A 17,224-nucleotide genomic window follows, 5' to 3' on the forward strand; every position below is an offset into this window, starting at 1 on the left:
GTGGCGCGATATTGGGGAAGGGATGAGATTTTATATTTCTTCATAAGCATTAATCTTATTTTGTCAATTAGGAACATTCAGCACCCACCCGCTATCAAGGCAGCTGCCTATCATGTCATGCCCTACCTGCACAGGTGTGCTGGCTACTCAAATGATCCAATTAAGGAGGCCATTTAGTCAGCAGCAGCAGAAGTCCTGTGCCTGGACGCTCCAACAGGGGCCAGACACAAGCAGAAGCAGAAGCAGCAGAAGCAGCAGCAGCACCACCTTTTGTTTTTTGGCTGCAGCAGCAGCAAGGCCCACAGGGCTGGCTAGCTGGCTAGCCAGCAAGCAGGTAGCAATGAAAGTAGGAATCTTTCTTTTTAACCCTGTAAGGGGGTGGTGCACTGTACCCGAAGATACTGCCATATCGGGTCAATGCATAGGGCGACGGAAGCAAGCTTCGAAATCGGCCCCCGTTCTCAAAAATCCATTTAATATATGGTCCCCAGATAGGGGACGTATCAGATATTAAACTGATAAGAACAGATACTACACTTGATCTTAGCCAAAAGGCCGAGAAGCGATAACCGTGAAAGGGGCGGGCCCAACAAGGTCCCCTTCATGGGCACTATCACTGCTTGCTGTCAGGGAGGCTGCCAGACAATTTTCCATGCACACTCTGGGCTGGGGGGCAGTCAACCACCAGTACACACAGCAGAACCTAAACCCATACCATTATTGCTAAGCAGCAAGACAGGGGCCCATTGCACTCCCACGGGGCCTTTTTAAATGCAATCCATAACCCGGATTTGCCAGGAACCCTTCTTACTCCTCCTACTTGCATGTGACACTGGGCTTAGGATCTGCATAGGAAACACACACACAAGCACACACCTACCTTTGTTGCCTGCAGATGCCTCCTTGGCTGTCCCCAAACGGTATCAAACCAACACCCACGGGAAGCTGTAAGCATAGAGGACATGCCTGCACCCCATTGGACTTACCTGTGTGGGTTAAATCCGGGTTATTTGACAACCTATGGCGGTGATGGTTCTGCTCAGGCAGAGCAGTGCTGATGCTCCTCATAAAGCTGTCGCTGCTGTGAAGGTTCTAGGTGACATCACAAATCCCTATGGTTACATACACAACAAAGCTGGGTTGTTGTTGTTTACACTCTGCAAGGCCTGTGGAAGTGAGTGACATCATAGCACTGTAGTTCTGAGGGTTCTAGATGGATGCAACAATCTCCTGTTGCTTCTATGAAGGCCATAATAGACGACATCACCAAACAGCTCCATAGTCACATACACAGCAAAGGAGAGATGTTGTTTACACCTAGTGATGTCAGTGGTATTGAGTGACATCACAGCACAGTGCTAAGGCTCCTGGGCCTGGACACAGCAGCGGCTGCAATATCTCAACGGAGAATACGTTTATATATATGTGTGTGTGTGCGCGTATATATATATATATATATATATATATATATATATATATATATATATATTTCTCCGCCGAAATCACTTTTAAACCCATTTCCACCTTTTTTTCCCTTCTCTTCCTCTTACTTTTTTTTCACGTTTTTTTACGTTTTTCTCCTTTTCGCCTCTTTTCTGGGCGTATTATTCTTCTTTTTCTTCTTTTTTTTCGTCTAATGCATACCCCATCAGTGCAGCAATGCTTATTCAATACCGCCAGCAGATGGAGACACTGGGGGATAATTTTCTAAGGATTTATACTGATTTTTCCTGTCTGAATTTGTCGCACAGAAAGTTGCAGGCCAAATATGTGTGACATTTCTGCGACTTTAGCTTCTAGAGCATTTTTACAACATTATACATAGGTGCTGAATACATAAAAAGCGACTGTTCAGCGACAGACAAGTCGCATCGGCTGAAAGTAGGCCAGAATGTCAGTCCATGTTGGAGCAGGTTTAGATACAGTCTAAAGTATAGATCTCAAAGTCTGTGCACAGAATTTAGCAAGGGCCTCGCACCTTCTGATGCATCAGGTAGGTGCACAATAGCATAGCCTAACCCTCTGTACTTTGGTCTATATTGATGCGGGACATAGACAGCCAGCTGATGACCAATCCATTAGTGCAATGGATGGCTGGAAGCATTTGTCTTTGCCTTTGCAATACCACAGAAGCAATGCATGGTCAATGTACAGCAATGACACACCTGTGTGAACAGCCAGGAGACCCCCCCCCCCATGTTATGTTACATAGTTACATAGTTAGTACGGTCGAAAAAAGACATATGTCCATCACGTTCAACCAGGGAATTAAGGGGTAGGGGTGTGGCGCGATATTGGGGAAGGGATGAGATTTTATATTTCTTCATAAGCATTAATCTTATTTTGTCAATTAGGAACATTCAGCACCCACCCGCTATCAAGGCAGCTGCCTATCATGTCATGCCCTACCTGCACAGGTGTGCTGGCTACTCAAATGATCCAATTAAGGAGGCCATTTAGTCAGCAGCAGCAGAAGTCCTGTGCCTGGACGCTCCAACAGGGGCCAGACACAAGCAGAAGCAGAAGCAGCAGAAGCAGCAGCAGCACCACCTTTTGTTTTTTGGCTGCAGCAGCAGCAAGGCCCACAGGGCTGGCTAGCTGGCTAGCCAGCAAGCAGGTAGCAATGAAAGTAGGAATCTTTCTTTTTAACCCTGTAAGGGGGTGGTGCACTGTACCCGAAGATACTGCCATATCGGGTCAATGCATAGGGCGACGGAAGCAAGCTTCGAAATCGGCCCCCGTTCTCAAAAATCCATTTAATATATGGTCCCCAGATAGGGGACGTATCAGATATTAAACTGATAAGAACAGATACTACACTTGATCTTAGCCAAAAGGCCGAGAAGCGATAACCGTGAAAGGGGCGGGCCCAACAAGGTCCCCTTCATGGGCACTATCACTGCTTGCTGTCAGGGAGGCTGCCAGACAATTTTCCATGCACACTCTGGGCTGGGGGGCAGTCAACCACCAGTACACACAGCAGAACCTAAACCCATACCATTATTGCTAAGCAGCAAGACAGGGGCCCATTGCACTCCCACGGGGCCTTTTTAAATGCAATCCATAACCCGGATTTGCCAGGAACCCTTCTTACTCCTCCTACTTGCATGTGACACTGGGCTTAGGATCTGCATAGGAAACACACACACAAGCACACACCTACCTTTGTTGCCTGCAGATGCCTCCTTGGCTGTCCCCAAACGGTATCAAACCAACACCCACGGGAAGCTGTAAGCATAGAGGACATGCCTGCACCCCATTGGACTTACCTGTGTGGGTTAAATCCGGGTTATTTGACAACCTATGGCGGTGATGGTTCTGCTCAGGCAGAGCAGTGCTGATGCTCCTCATAAAGCTGTCGCTGCTGTGAAGGTTCTAGGTGACATCACAAATCCCTATGGTTACATACACAACAAAGCTGGGTTGTTGTTGTTTACACTCTGCAAGGCCTGTGGAAGTGAGTGACATCATAGCACTGTAGTTCTGAGGGTTCTAGATGGATGCAACAATCTCCTGTTGCTTCTATGAAGGCCATAATAGACGACATCACCAAACAGCTCCATAGTCACATACACAGCAAAGGAGAGATGTTGTTTACACCTAGTGATGTCAGTGGTATTGAGTGACATCACAGCACAGTGCTAAGGCTCCTGGGCCTGGACACAGCAGCGGCTGCAATATCTCAACGGAGAATACGTTTATATATATGTGTGTGTGTGCGCGTATATATATATATATATATATATATATATATATATATATATATTTCTCCGCCGAAATCACTTTTAAACCCATTTCCACCTTTTTTTCCCTTCTCTTCCTCTTACTTTTTTTTCACGTTTTTTTACGTTTTTCTCCTTTTCGCCTCTTTTCTGGGCGTATTATTCTTCTTTTTCTTCTTTTTTTTCGTCTAATGCATACCCCATCAGTGCAGCAATGCTTATTCAATACCGCCAGCAGATGGAGACACTGGGGGATAATTTTCTAAGGATTTATACTGATTTTTCCTGTCTGAATTTGTCGCACAGAAAGTTGCAGGCCAAATATGTGTGACATTTCTGCGACTTTAGCTTCTAGAGCATTTTTACAACATTATACATAGGTGCTGAATACATAAAAAGCGACTGTTCAGCGACAGACAAGTCGCATCGGCTGAAAGTAGGCCAGAATGTCAGTCCATGTTGGAGCAGGTTTAGATACAGTCTAAAGTATAGATCTCAAAGTCTGTGCACAGAATTTAGCAAGGGCCTCGCACCTTCTGATGCATCAGGTAGGTGCACAATAGCATAGCCTAACCCTCTGTACTTTGGTCTATATTGATGCGGGACATAGACAGCCAGCTGATGACCAATCCATTAGTGCAATGGATGGCTGGAAGCATTTGTCTTTGCCTTTGCAATACCACAGAAGCAATGCATGGTCAATGTACAGCAATGACACACCTGTGTGAACAGCCAGGAGACCCCCCCCCCCCATGTTATGTTACATAGTTACATAGTTAGTACGGTCGAAAAAAGACATATGTCCATCACGTTCAACCAGGGAATTAAGGGGTAGGGGTGTGGCGCGATATTGGGGAAGGGATGAGATTTTATATTTCTTCATAAGCATTAATCTTATTTTGTCAATTAGGAACATTCAGCACCCACCCGCTATCAAGGCAGCTGCCTATCATGTCATGCCCTACCTGCACAGGTGTGCTGGCTACTCAAATGATCCAATTAAGGAGGCCATTTAGTCAGCAGCAGCAGAAGTCCTGTGCCTGGACGCTCCAACAGGGGCCAGACACAAGCAGAAGCAGAAGCAGCAGAAGCAGCAGCAGCACCACCTTTTGTTTTTTGGCTGCAGCAGCAGCAAGGCCCACAGGGCTGGCTAGCTGGCTAGCCAGCAAGCAGGTAGCAATGAAAGTAGGAATCTTTCTTTTTAACCCTGTAAGGGGGTGGTGCACTGTACCCGAAGATACTGCCATATCGGGTCAATGCATAGGGCGACGGAAGCAAGCTTCGAAATCGGCCCCCGTTCTCAAAAATCCATTTAATATATGGTCCCCAGATAGGGGACGTATCAGATATTAAACTGATAAGAACAGATACTACACTTGATCTTAGCCAAAAGGCCGAGAAGCGATAACCGTGAAAGGGGCGGGCCCAACAAGGTCCCCTTCATGGGCACTATCACTGCTTGCTGTCAGGGAGGCTGCCAGACAATTTTCCATGCACACTCTGGGCTGGGGGGCAGTCAACCACCAGTACACACAGCAGAACCTAAACCCATACCATTATTGCTAAGCAGCAAGACAGGGGCCCATTGCACTCCCACGGGGCCTTTTTAAATGCAATCCATAACCCGGATTTGCCAGGAACCCTTCTTACTCCTCCTACTTGCATGTGACACTGGGCTTAGGATCTGCATAGGAAACACACACACAAGCACACACCTACCTTTGTTGCCTGCAGATGCCTCCTTGGCTGTCCCCAAACGGTATCAAACCAACACCCACGGGAAGCTGTAAGCATAGAGGACATGCCTGCACCCCATTGGACTTACCTGTGTGGGTTAAATCCGGGTTATTTGACAACCTATGGCGGTGATGGTTCTGCTCAGGCAGAGCAGTGCTGATGCTCCTCATAAAGCTGTCGCTGCTGTGAAGGTTCTAGGTGACATCACAAATCCCTATGGTTACATACACAACAAAGCTGGGTTGTTGTTGTTTACACTCTGCAAGGCCTGTGGAAGTGAGTGACATCATAGCACTGTAGTTCTGAGGGTTCTAGATGGATGCAACAATCTCCTGTTGCTTCTATGAAGGCCATAATAGACGACATCACCAAACAGCTCCATAGTCACATACACAGCAAAGGAGAGATGTTGTTTACACCTAGTGATGTCAGTGGTATTGAGTGACATCACAGCACAGTGCTAAGGCTCCTGGGCCTGGACACAGCAGCGGCTGCAATATCTCAACGGAGAATACGTTTATATATATGTGTGTGTGTGCGCGTATATATATATATATATATATATATATATATATATATATTTCTCCGCCGAAATCACTTTTAAACCCATTTCCACCTTTTTTTCCCTTCTCTTCCTCTTACTTTTTTTTCACGTTTTTTTACGTTTTTCTCCTTTTCGCCTCTTTTCTGGGCGTATTATTCTTCTTTTTCTTCTTTTTTTTCGTCTAATGCATACCCCATCAGTGCAGCAATGCTTATTCAATACCGCCAGCAGATGGAGACACTGGGGGATAATTTTCTAAGGATTTATACTGATTTTTCCTGTCTGAATTTGTCGCACAGAAAGTTGCAGGCCAAATATGTGTGACATTTCTGCGACTTTAGCTTCTAGAGCATTTTTACAACATTATACATAGGTGCTGAATACATAAAAAGCGACTGTTCAGCGACAGACAAGTCGCATCGGCTGAAAGTAGGCCAGAATGTCAGTCCATGTTGGAGCAGGTTTAGATACAGTCTAAAGTATAGATCTCAAAGTCTGTGCACAGAATTTAGCAAGGGCCTCGCACCTTCTGATGCATCAGGTAGGTGCACAATAGCATAGCCTAACCCTCTGTACTTTGGTCTATATTGATGCGGGACATAGACAGCCAGCTGATGACCAATCCATTAGTGCAATGGATGGCTGGAAGCATTTGTCTTTGCCTTTGCAATACCACAGAAGCAATGCATGGTCAATGTACAGCAATGACACACCTGTGTGAACAGCCAGGAGACCCCCCCCCCCATGTTATGTTACATAGTTACATAGTTAGTACGGTCGAAAAAAGACATATGTCCATCACGTTCAACCAGGGAATTAAGGGGTAGGGGTGTGGCGCGATATTGGGGAAGGGATGAGATTTTATATTTCTTCATAAGCATTAATCTTATTTTGTCAATTAGGAACATTCAGCACCCACCCGCTATCAAGGCAGCTGCCTATCATGTCATGCCCTACCTGCACAGGTGTGCTGGCTACTCAAATGATCCAATTAAGGAGGCCATTTAGTCAGCAGCAGCAGAAGTCCTGTGCCTGGACGCTCCAACAGGGGCCAGACACAAGCAGAAGCAGAAGCAGCAGAAGCAGCAGCAGCACCACCTTTTGTTTTTTGGCTGCAGCAGCAGCAAGGCCCACAGGGCTGGCTAGCTGGCTAGCCAGCAAGCAGGTAGCAATGAAAGTAGGAATCTTTCTTTTTAACCCTGTAAGGGGGTGGTGCACTGTACCCGAAGATACTGCCATATCGGGTCAATGCATAGGGCGACGGAAGCAAGCTTCGAAATCGGCCCCCGTTCTCAAAAATCCATTTAATATATGGTCCCCAGATAGGGGACGTATCAGATATTAAACTGATAAGAACAGATACTACACTTGATCTTAGCCAAAAGGCCGAGAAGCGATAACCGTGAAAGGGGCGGGCCCAACAAGGTCCCCTTCATGGGCACTATCACTGCTTGCTGTCAGGGAGGCTGCCAGACAATTTTCCATGCACACTCTGGGCTGGGGGGCAGTCAACCACCAGTACACACAGCAGAACCTAAACCCATACCATTATTGCTAAGCAGCAAGACAGGGGCCCATTGCACTCCCACGGGGCCTTTTTAAATGCAATCCATAACCCGGATTTGCCAGGAACCCTTCTTACTCCTCCTACTTGCATGTGACACTGGGCTTAGGATCTGCATAGGAAACACACACACAAGCACACACCTACCTTTGTTGCCTGCAGATGCCTCCTTGGCTGTCCCCAAACGGTATCAAACCAACACCCACGGGAAGCTGTAAGCATAGAGGACATGCCTGCACCCCATTGGACTTACCTGTGTGGGTTAAATCCGGGTTATTTGACAACCTATGGCGGTGATGGTTCTGCTCAGGCAGAGCAGTGCTGATGCTCCTCATAAAGCTGTCGCTGCTGTGAAGGTTCTAGGTGACATCACAAATCCCTATGGTTACATACACAACAAAGCTGGGTTGTTGTTGTTTACACTCTGCAAGGCCTGTGGAAGTGAGTGACATCATAGCACTGTAGTTCTGAGGGTTCTAGATGGATGCAACAATCTCCTGTTGCTTCTATGAAGGCCATAATAGACGACATCACCAAACAGCTCCATAGTCACATACACAGCAAAGGAGAGATGTTGTTTACACCTAGTGATGTCAGTGGTATTGAGTGACATCACAGCACAGTGCTAAGGCTCCTGGGCCTGGACACAGCAGCGGCTGCAATATCTCAACGGAGAATACGTTTATATATATGTGTGTGTGTGCGCGTATATATATATATATATATATATATATATATATATATATATATATATTTCTCCGCCGAAATCACTTTTAAACCCATTTCCACCTTTTTTTCCCTTCTCTTCCTCTTACTTTTTTTTCACGTTTTTTTACGTTTTTCTCCTTTTCGCCTCTTTTCTGGGCGTATTATTCTTCTTTTTCTTCTTTTTTTTCGTCTAATGCATACCCCATCAGTGCAGCAATGCTTATTCAATACCGCCAGCAGATGGAGACACTGGGGGATAATTTTCTAAGGATTTATACTGATTTTTCCTGTCTGAATTTGTCGCACAGAAAGTTGCAGGCCAAATATGTGTGACATTTCTGCGACTTTAGCTTCTAGAGCATTTTTACAACATTATACATAGGTGCTGAATACATAAAAAGCGACTGTTCAGCGACAGACAAGTCGCATCGGCTGAAAGTAGGCCAGAATGTCAGTCCATGTTGGAGCAGGTTTAGATACAGTCTAAAGTATAGATCTCAAAGTCTGTGCACAGAATTTAGCAAGGGCCTCGCACCTTCTGATGCATCAGGTAGGTGCACAATAGCATAGCCTAACCCTCTGTACTTTGGTCTATATTGATGCGGGACATAGACAGCCAGCTGATGACCAATCCATTAGTGCAATGGATGGCTGGAAGCATTTGTCTTTGCCTTTGCAATACCACAGAAGCAATGCATGGTCAATGTACAGCAATGACACACCTGTGTGAACAGCCAGGAGACCCCCCCCCCCATGTTATGTTACATAGTTACATAGTTAGTACGGTCGAAAAAAGACATATGTCCATCACGTTCAACCAGGGAATTAAGGGGTAGGGGTGTGGCGCGATATTGGGGAAGGGATGAGATTTTATATTTCTTCATAAGCATTAATCTTATTTTGTCAATTAGGAACATTCAGCACCCACCCGCTATCAAGGCAGCTGCCTATCATGTCATGCCCTACCTGCACAGGTGTGCTGGCTACTCAAATGATCCAATTAAGGAGGCCATTTAGTCAGCAGCAGCAGAAGTCCTGTGCCTGGACGCTCCAACAGGGGCCAGACACAAGCAGAAGCAGAAGCAGCAGAAGCAGCAGCAGCACCACCTTTTGTTTTTTGGCTGCAGCAGCAGCAAGGCCCACAGGGCTGGCTAGCTGGCTAGCCAGCAAGCAGGTAGCAATGAAAGTAGGAATCTTTCTTTTTAACCCTGTAAGGGGGTGGTGCACTGTACCCGAAGATACTGCCATATCGGGTCAATGCATAGGGCGACGGAAGCAAGCTTCGAAATCGGCCCCCGTTCTCAAAAATCCATTTAATATATGGTCCCCAGATAGGGGACGTATCAGATATTAAACTGATAAGAACAGATACTACACTTGATCTTAGCCAAAAGGCCGAGAAGCGATAACCGTGAAAGGGGCGGGCCCAACAAGGTCCCCTTCATGGGCACTATCACTGCTTGCTGTCAGGGAGGCTGCCAGACAATTTTCCATGCACACTCTGGGCTGGGGGGCAGTCAACCACCAGTACACACAGCAGAACCTAAACCCATACCATTATTGCTAAGCAGCAAGACAGGGGCCCATTGCACTCCCACGGGGCCTTTTTAAATGCAATCCATAACCCGGATTTGCCAGGAACCCTTCTTACTCCTCCTACTTGCATGTGACACTGGGCTTAGGATCTGCATAGGAAACACACACACAAGCACACACCTACCTTTGTTGCCTGCAGATGCCTCCTTGGCTGTCCCCAAACGGTATCAAACCAACACCCACGGGAAGCTGTAAGCATAGAGGACATGCCTGCACCCCATTGGACTTACCTGTGTGGGTTAAATCCGGGTTATTTGACAACCTATGGCGGTGATGGTTCTGCTCAGGCAGAGCAGTGCTGATGCTCCTCATAAAGCTGTCGCTGCTGTGAAGGTTCTAGGTGACATCACAAATCCCTATGGTTACATACACAACAAAGCTGGGTTGTTGTTGTTTACACTCTGCAAGGCCTGTGGAAGTGAGTGACATCATAGCACTGTAGTTCTGAGGGTTCTAGATGGATGCAACAATCTCCTGTTGCTTCTATGAAGGCCATAATAGACGACATCACCAAACAGCTCCATAGTCACATACACAGCAAAGGAGAGATGTTGTTTACACCTAGTGATGTCAGTGGTATTGAGTGACATCACAGCACAGTGCTAAGGCTCCTGGGCCTGGACACAGCAGCGGCTGCAATATCTCAACGGAGAATACGTTTATATATATGTGTGTGTGTGCGCGTATATATATATATATATATATATATATATATATATATTTCTCCGCCGAAATCACTTTTAAACCCATTTCCACCTTTTTTTCCCTTCTCTTCCTCTTACTTTTTTTTCACGTTTTTTTACGTTTTTCTCCTTTTCGCCTCTTTTCTGGGCGTATTATTCTTCTTTTTCTTCTTTTTTTTCGTCTAATGCATACCCCATCAGTGCAGCAATGCTTATTCAATACCGCCAGCAGATGGAGACACTGGGGGATAATTTTCTAAGGATTTATACTGATTTTTCCTGTCTGAATTTGTCGCACAGAAAGTTGCAGGCCAAATATGTGTGACATTTCTGCGACTTTAGCTTCTAGAGCATTTTTACAACATTATACATAGGTGCTGAATACATAAAAAGCGACTGTTCAGCGACAGACAAGTCGCATCGGCTGAAAGTAGGCCAGAATGTCAGTCCATGTTGGAGCAGGTTTAGATACAGTCTAAAGTATAGATCTCAAAGTCTGTGCACAGAATTTAGCAAGGGCCTCGCACCTTCTGATGCATCAGGTAGGTGCACAATAGCATAGCCTAACCCTCTGTACTTTGGTCTATATTGATGCGGGACATAGACAGCCAGCTGATGACCAATCCATTAGTGCAATGGATGGCTGGAAGCATTTGTCTTTGCCTTTGCAATACCACAGAAGCAATGCATGGTCAATGTACAGCAATGACACACCTGTGTGAACAGCCAGGAGACCCCCCCCCCCATGTTATGTTACATAGTTACATAGTTAGTACGGTCGAAAAAAGACATATGTCCATCACGTTCAACCAGGGAATTAAGGGGTAGGGGTGTGGCGCGATATTGGGGAAGGGATGAGATTTTATATTTCTTCATAAGCATTAATCTTATTTTGTCAATTAGGAACATTCAGCACCCACCCGCTATCAAGGCAGCTGCCTATCATGTCATGCCCTACCTGCACAGGTGTGCTGGCTACTCAAATGATCCAATTAAGGAGGCCATTTAGTCAGCAGCAGCAGAAGTCCTGTGCCTGGACGCTCCAACAGGGGCCAGACACAAGCAGAAGCAGAAGCAGCAGAAGCAGCAGCAGCACCACCTTTTGTTTTTTGGCTGCAGCAGCAGCAGCAAGGCCCACAGGGCTGGCTAGCTGGCTAGCCAGCAAGCAGGTAGCAATGAAAGTAGGAATCTTTCTTTTTAACCCTGTGGGGGTGGTGCACTGTACCCGAAGATACTGCCATATCGGGTCAATGCATAGGGCGACGGAAGCAAGCTTCGAAATCGGCCCCCGTTCTCAAAAATCCATTTAATATATGGTCCCCAGATAGGGGACGTATCAGATATTAAACTGATAAGAACAGATACTACACTTGATCTTAGCCAAAAGGCCGAGAAGCGATAACCGTGAAAGGGGCGGGCCCAACAAGGTCCCCTTCATGGGCACTATCACTGCTTGCTGTCAGGGAGGCTGCCAGACAATTTTCCATGCACACTCTGGGCTGGGGGGCAGTCAACCACCAGTACACACAGCAGAACCTAAACCCATACCATTATTGCTAAGCAGCAAGACAGGGGCCCATTGCACTCCCACGGGGCCTTTTTAAATGCAATCCATAACCCGGATTTGCCAGGAACCCTTCTTACTCCTCCTACTTGCATGTGACACTGGGCTTAGGATCTGCATAGGAAACACACACACAAGCACACACCTACCTTTGTTGCCTGCAGATGCCTCCTTGGCTGTCCCCAAACGGTATCAAACCAACACCCACGGGAAGCTGTAAGCATAGAGGACATGCCTGCACCCCATTGGACTTACCTGTGTGGGTTAAATCCGGGTTATTTGACAACCTATGGCGGTGATGGTTCTGCTCAGGCAGAGCAGTGCTGATGCTCCTCATAAAGCTGTCGCTGCTGTGAAGGTTCTAGGTGACATCACAAATCCCTATGGTTACATACACAACAAAGCTGGGTTGTTGTTGTTTACACTCTGCAAGGCCTGTGGAAGTGAGTGACATCATAGCACTGTAGTTCTGAGGGTTCTAGATGGATGCAACAATCTCCTGTTGCTTCTATGAAGGCCATAATAGACGACATCACCAAACAGCTCCATAGTCACATACACAGCAAAGGAGAGATGTTGTTTACACCTAGTGATGTCAGTGGTATTGAGTGACATCACAGCACAGTGCTAAGGCTCCTGGGCCTGGACACAGCAGCGGCTGCAATATCTCAACGGAGAATACGTTTATATATATGTGTGTGTGTGCGCGTATATATATATATATATATATATATATATATATATATATATATATTTCTCCGCCGAAATCACTTTTAAACCCATTTCCACCTTTTTTTCCCTTCTCTTCCTCTTACTTTTTTTTCACGTTTTTTTACGTTTTTCTCCTTTTCGCCTCTTTTCTGGGCGTATTATTCTTCTTTTTCTTCTTTTTTTTCGTCTAATGCATACCCCATCAGTGCAGCAATGCTTATTCAATACCGCCAGCAGATGGAGACACTGGGGGATAATTTTCTAAGGATTTATACTGATTTTTCCTGTCTGAATTTGTCGCACAGAAAGTTGCAGGCCAAATATGTGTGACATTTCTGCGACTTTAGCTTCTAGAGCATTTTTACAACATTATACATAGGTGCTGAATACATAAAAAGCGACTGTTCAGCGACAGACAAGTCGCATCGGCTGAAAGTAGGCCAGAATGTCAGTCCATGTTGGAGCAGGTTTAGATACAGTCTAAAGTATAGATCTCAAAGTCTGTGCACAGAATTTAGCAAGGGCCTCGCACCTTCTGATGCATCAGGTAGGTGCACAATAGCATAGCCTAACCCTCTGTACTTTGGTCTATATTGATGCGGGACATAGACAGCCAGCTGATGACCAATCCATTAGTGCAATGGATGGCTGGAAGCATTTGTCTTTGCCTTTGCAATACCACAGAAGCAATGCATGGTCAATGTACAGCAATGACACACCTGTGTGAACAGCCAGGAGACCCCCCCCCCCCATGTTATGTTACATAGTTACATAGTTAGTACGGTCGAAAAAAGACATATGTCCATCACGTTCAACCAGGGAATTAAGGGGTAGGGGTGTGGCGCGATATTGGGGAAGGGATGAGATTTTATATTTCTTCATAAGCATTAATCTTATTTTGTCAATTAGGAACATTCAGCACCCACCCGCTATCAAGGCAGCTGCCTATCATGTCATGCCCTACCTGCACAGGTGTGCTGGCTACTCAAATGATCCAATTAAGGAGGCCATTTAGTCAGCAGCAGCAGAAGTCCTGTGCCTGGACGCTCCAACAGGGGCCAGACACAAGCAGAAGCAGAAGCAGCAGAAGCAGCAGCAGCACCACCTTTTGTTTTTTGGCTGCAGCAGCAGCAAGGCCCACAGGGCTGGCTAGCTGGCTAGCCAGCAAGCAGGTAGCAATGAAAGTAGGAATCTTTCTTTTTAACCCTGTAAGGGGGTGGTGCACTGTACCCGAAGATACTGCCATATCGGGTCAATGCATAGGGCGACGGAAGCAAGCTTCGAAATCGGCCCCCGTTCTCAAAAATCCATTTAATATATGGTCCCCAGATAGGGGACGTATCAGATATTAAACTGATAAGAACAGATACTACACTTGATCTTAGCCAAAAGGCCGAGAAGCGATAACCGTGAAAGGGGCGGGCCCAACAAGGTCCCCTTCATGGGCACTATCACTGCTTGCTGTCAGGGAGGCTGCCAGACAATTTTCCATGCACACTCTGGGCTGGGGGGCAGTCAACCACCAGTACACACAGCAGAACCTAAACCCATACCATTATTGCTAAGCAGCAAGACAGGGGCCCATTGCACTCCCACGGGGCCTTTTTAAATGCAATCCATAACCCGGATTTGCCAGGAACCCTTCTTACTCCTCCTACTTGCATGTGACACTGGGCTTAGGATCTGCATAGGAAACACACACACAAGCACACACCTACCTTTGTTGCCTGCAGATGCCTCCTTGGCTGTCCCCAAACGGTATCAAACCAACACCCACGGGAAGCTGTAAGCATAGAGGACATGCCTGCACCCCATTGGACTTACCTGTGTGGGTTAAATCCGGGTTATTTGACAACCTATGGCGGTGATGGTTCTGCTCAGGCAGAGCAGTGCTGATGCTCCTCATAAAGCTGTCGCTGCTGTGAAGGTTCTAGGTGACATCACAAATCCCTATGGTTACATACACAACAAAGCTGGGTTGTTGTTGTTTACACTCTGCAAGGCCTGTGGAAGTGAGTGACATCATAGCACTGTAGTTCTGAGGGTTCTAGATGGATGCAACAATCTCCTGTTGCTTCTATGAAGGCCATAATAGACGACATCACCAAACAGCTCCATAGTCACATACACAGCAAAGGAGAGATGTTGTTTACACCTAGTGATGTCAGTGGTATTGAGTGACATCACAGCACAGTGCTAAGGCTCCTGGGCCTGGACACAGCAGCGGCTGCAATATCTCAACGGAGAATACGTTTATATATATGTGTGTGTGTGCGCGTATATATATATATATATATATATATATATATATATATATATATTTCTCCGCCGAAATCACTTTTAAACCCATTTCCACCTTTTTTTCCCTTCTCTTCCTCTTACTTTTTTTTCACGTTTTTTTACGTTTTTCTCCTTTTCGCCTCTTTTCTGGGCGTATTATTCTTCTTTTTCTTCTTTTTTTTCGTCTAATGCATACCCCATCAGTGCAGCAATGCTTATTCAATACCGCCAGCAGATGGAGACACTGGGGGATAATTTTCTAAGGATTTATACTGATTTTTCCTGTCTGAATTTGTCGCACAGAAAGTTGCAGGCCAAATATGTGTGACATTTCTGCGACTTTAGCTTCTAGAGCATTTTTACAACATTATACATAGGTGCTGAATACATAAAAAGCGACTGTTCAGCGACAGACAAGTCGCATCGGCTGAAAGTAGGCCAGAATGTCAGTCCATGTTGGAGCAGGTTTAGATACAGTCTAAAGTATAGATCTCAAAGTCTGTGCACAGAATTTAGCAAGGGCCTCGCACCTTCTGATGCATCAGGTAGGTGCACAATAGCATAGCCTAACCCTCTGTACTTTGGTCTATATTGATGCGGGACATAGACAGCCAGCTGATGACCAATCCATTAGTGCAATGGATGGCTGGAAGCATTTGTCTTTGCCTTTGCAATACCACAGAAGCAATGCATGGTCAATGTACAGCAATGACACACCTGTGTGAACAGCCAGGAGACCCCCCCCCCCCCATGTTATGTTACATAGTTACATAGTTAGTACGGTCGAAAAAAGACATATGTCCATCACGTTCAACCAGGGAATTAAGGGGTAGGGGTGTGGCGCGATATTGGGGAAGGGATGAGATTTTATATTTCTTCATAAGCATTAATCTTATTTTGTCAATTAGGAACATTCAGCACCCACCCGCTATCAAGGCAGCTGCCTATCATGTCATGCCCTACCTGCACAGGTGTGCTGGCTACTCAAATGATCCAATTAAGGAGGCCATTTAGTCAGCAGCAGCAGAAGTCCTGTGCCTGGACGCTCCAACAGGGGCCAGACACAAGCAGAAGCAGAAGCAGCAGAAGCAGCAGCAGCACCACCTTTTGTTTTTTGGCTGCAGCAGCAGCAAGGCCCACAGGGCTGGCTAGCTGGCTAGCCAGCAAGCAGGTAGCAATGAAAGTAGGAATCTTTCTTTTTAACCCTGTAAGGGGGTGGTGCACTGTACCCGAAGATACTGCCATATCGGGTCAATGCATAGGGCGACGGAAGCAAGCTTCGAAATCGGCCCCCGTTCTCAAAAATCCATTTAATATATGGTCCCCAGATAGGGGACGTATCAGATATTAAACTGATAAGAACAGATACTACACTTGATCTTAGCCAAAAGGCCGAGAAGCGATAACCGTGAAAGGGGCGGGCCCAACAAGGTCCCCTTCATGGGCACTATCACTGCTTGCTGTCAGGGAGGCTGCCAGACAATTTTCCATGCACACTCTGGGCTGGGGGGCAGTCAACCACCAGTACACACAGCAGAACCTAAACCCATACCATTATTGCTAAGCAGCAAGACAGGGGCCCATTGCACTCCCACGGGGCCTTTTTAAATGCAATCCATAACCCGGATTTGCCAGGAACCCTTCTTACTCCTCCTACTTGCATGTGACACTGGGCTTAGGATCTGCATAGGAAACACACACACAAGCACACACCTACCTTTGTTGCCTGCAGATGCCTCCTTGGCTGTCCCCAAACGGTATCAAACCAACACCCACGGGAAGCTGTAAGCATAGAGGACATGCCTGCACCCCATTGGACTTACCTGTGTGGGTTAAATCCGGGTTATTTGACAACCTATGGCGGTGATGGTTCTGCTCAGGCAGAGCAGTGCTGATGCTCCTCATAAAGCTGTCGCTGCTGTGAAGGTTCTAGGTGACATCACAAATCCCTATGGTTACATACACAACAAAGCTGGGTTGTTGTTGTTTACACTCTGCAAGGCCTGTGGAAGTGAGTGACATCATAGCACTGTAGTTCTGAGGGTTCTAGATGGATGCAACAATCTCCTGTTGCTTCTATGAAGGCCATAATAGACGACATCACCAAACAGCTCA

General features: G+C 46.3%; 8 non-coding genes across 8 annotated transcripts; all 8 read right to left on the bottom strand.

Annotated features, from left to right (window-relative positions):
- Positions 1 to 376: 376 nt before the first annotated feature.
- Positions 377 to 567, bottom strand: LOC130324137 (U2 spliceosomal RNA). Its single transcript, XR_008869251.1, has one exon. It is a non-coding gene; the product is annotated as a U2 spliceosomal RNA (small nuclear RNA).
- A 2,092-nt stretch (positions 568 to 2,659) lies between these two features.
- On the bottom strand, positions 2,660 to 2,850 carry LOC130324138 (U2 spliceosomal RNA). Its single transcript, XR_008869252.1, has one exon. It is a non-coding gene; the product is annotated as a U2 spliceosomal RNA (small nuclear RNA).
- Positions 2,851 to 4,937: 2,087 nt separating this feature from the next.
- Positions 4,938 to 5,128, bottom strand: LOC130324125 (U2 spliceosomal RNA). Its single transcript, XR_008869241.1, has one exon. It is a non-coding gene; the product is annotated as a U2 spliceosomal RNA (small nuclear RNA).
- A 2,082-nt stretch (positions 5,129 to 7,210) lies between these two features.
- On the bottom strand, positions 7,211 to 7,401 carry LOC130324126 (U2 spliceosomal RNA). Its single transcript, XR_008869242.1, has one exon. It is a non-coding gene; the product is annotated as a U2 spliceosomal RNA (small nuclear RNA).
- A 2,090-nt stretch (positions 7,402 to 9,491) lies between these two features.
- On the bottom strand, positions 9,492 to 9,682 carry LOC130324127 (U2 spliceosomal RNA). Its single transcript, XR_008869243.1, has one exon. It is a non-coding gene; the product is annotated as a U2 spliceosomal RNA (small nuclear RNA).
- Positions 9,683 to 11,763: 2,081 nt separating this feature from the next.
- On the bottom strand, positions 11,764 to 11,954 carry LOC130324131 (U2 spliceosomal RNA). Its single transcript, XR_008869246.1, has one exon. It is a non-coding gene; the product is annotated as a U2 spliceosomal RNA (small nuclear RNA).
- A 2,089-nt stretch (positions 11,955 to 14,043) lies between these two features.
- On the bottom strand, positions 14,044 to 14,234 carry LOC130324129 (U2 spliceosomal RNA). Its single transcript, XR_008869244.1, has one exon. It is a non-coding gene; the product is annotated as a U2 spliceosomal RNA (small nuclear RNA).
- A 2,088-nt stretch (positions 14,235 to 16,322) lies between these two features.
- Positions 16,323 to 16,513, bottom strand: LOC130324130 (U2 spliceosomal RNA). The gene has a single exon (XR_008869245.1). It is a non-coding gene; the product is annotated as a U2 spliceosomal RNA (small nuclear RNA).
- Between the last annotated feature and the right edge of the window lie 711 nt (positions 16,514 to 17,224).

Source organism: Hyla sarda, unplaced genomic scaffold (assembly GCF_029499605.1).
Source record: "Hyla sarda isolate aHylSar1 unplaced genomic scaffold, aHylSar1.hap1 scaffold_2595, whole genome shotgun sequence".
In the NCBI taxonomy this organism is placed as follows: Eukaryota; Metazoa; Chordata; class Amphibia; order Anura; family Hylidae; genus Hyla; species Hyla sarda.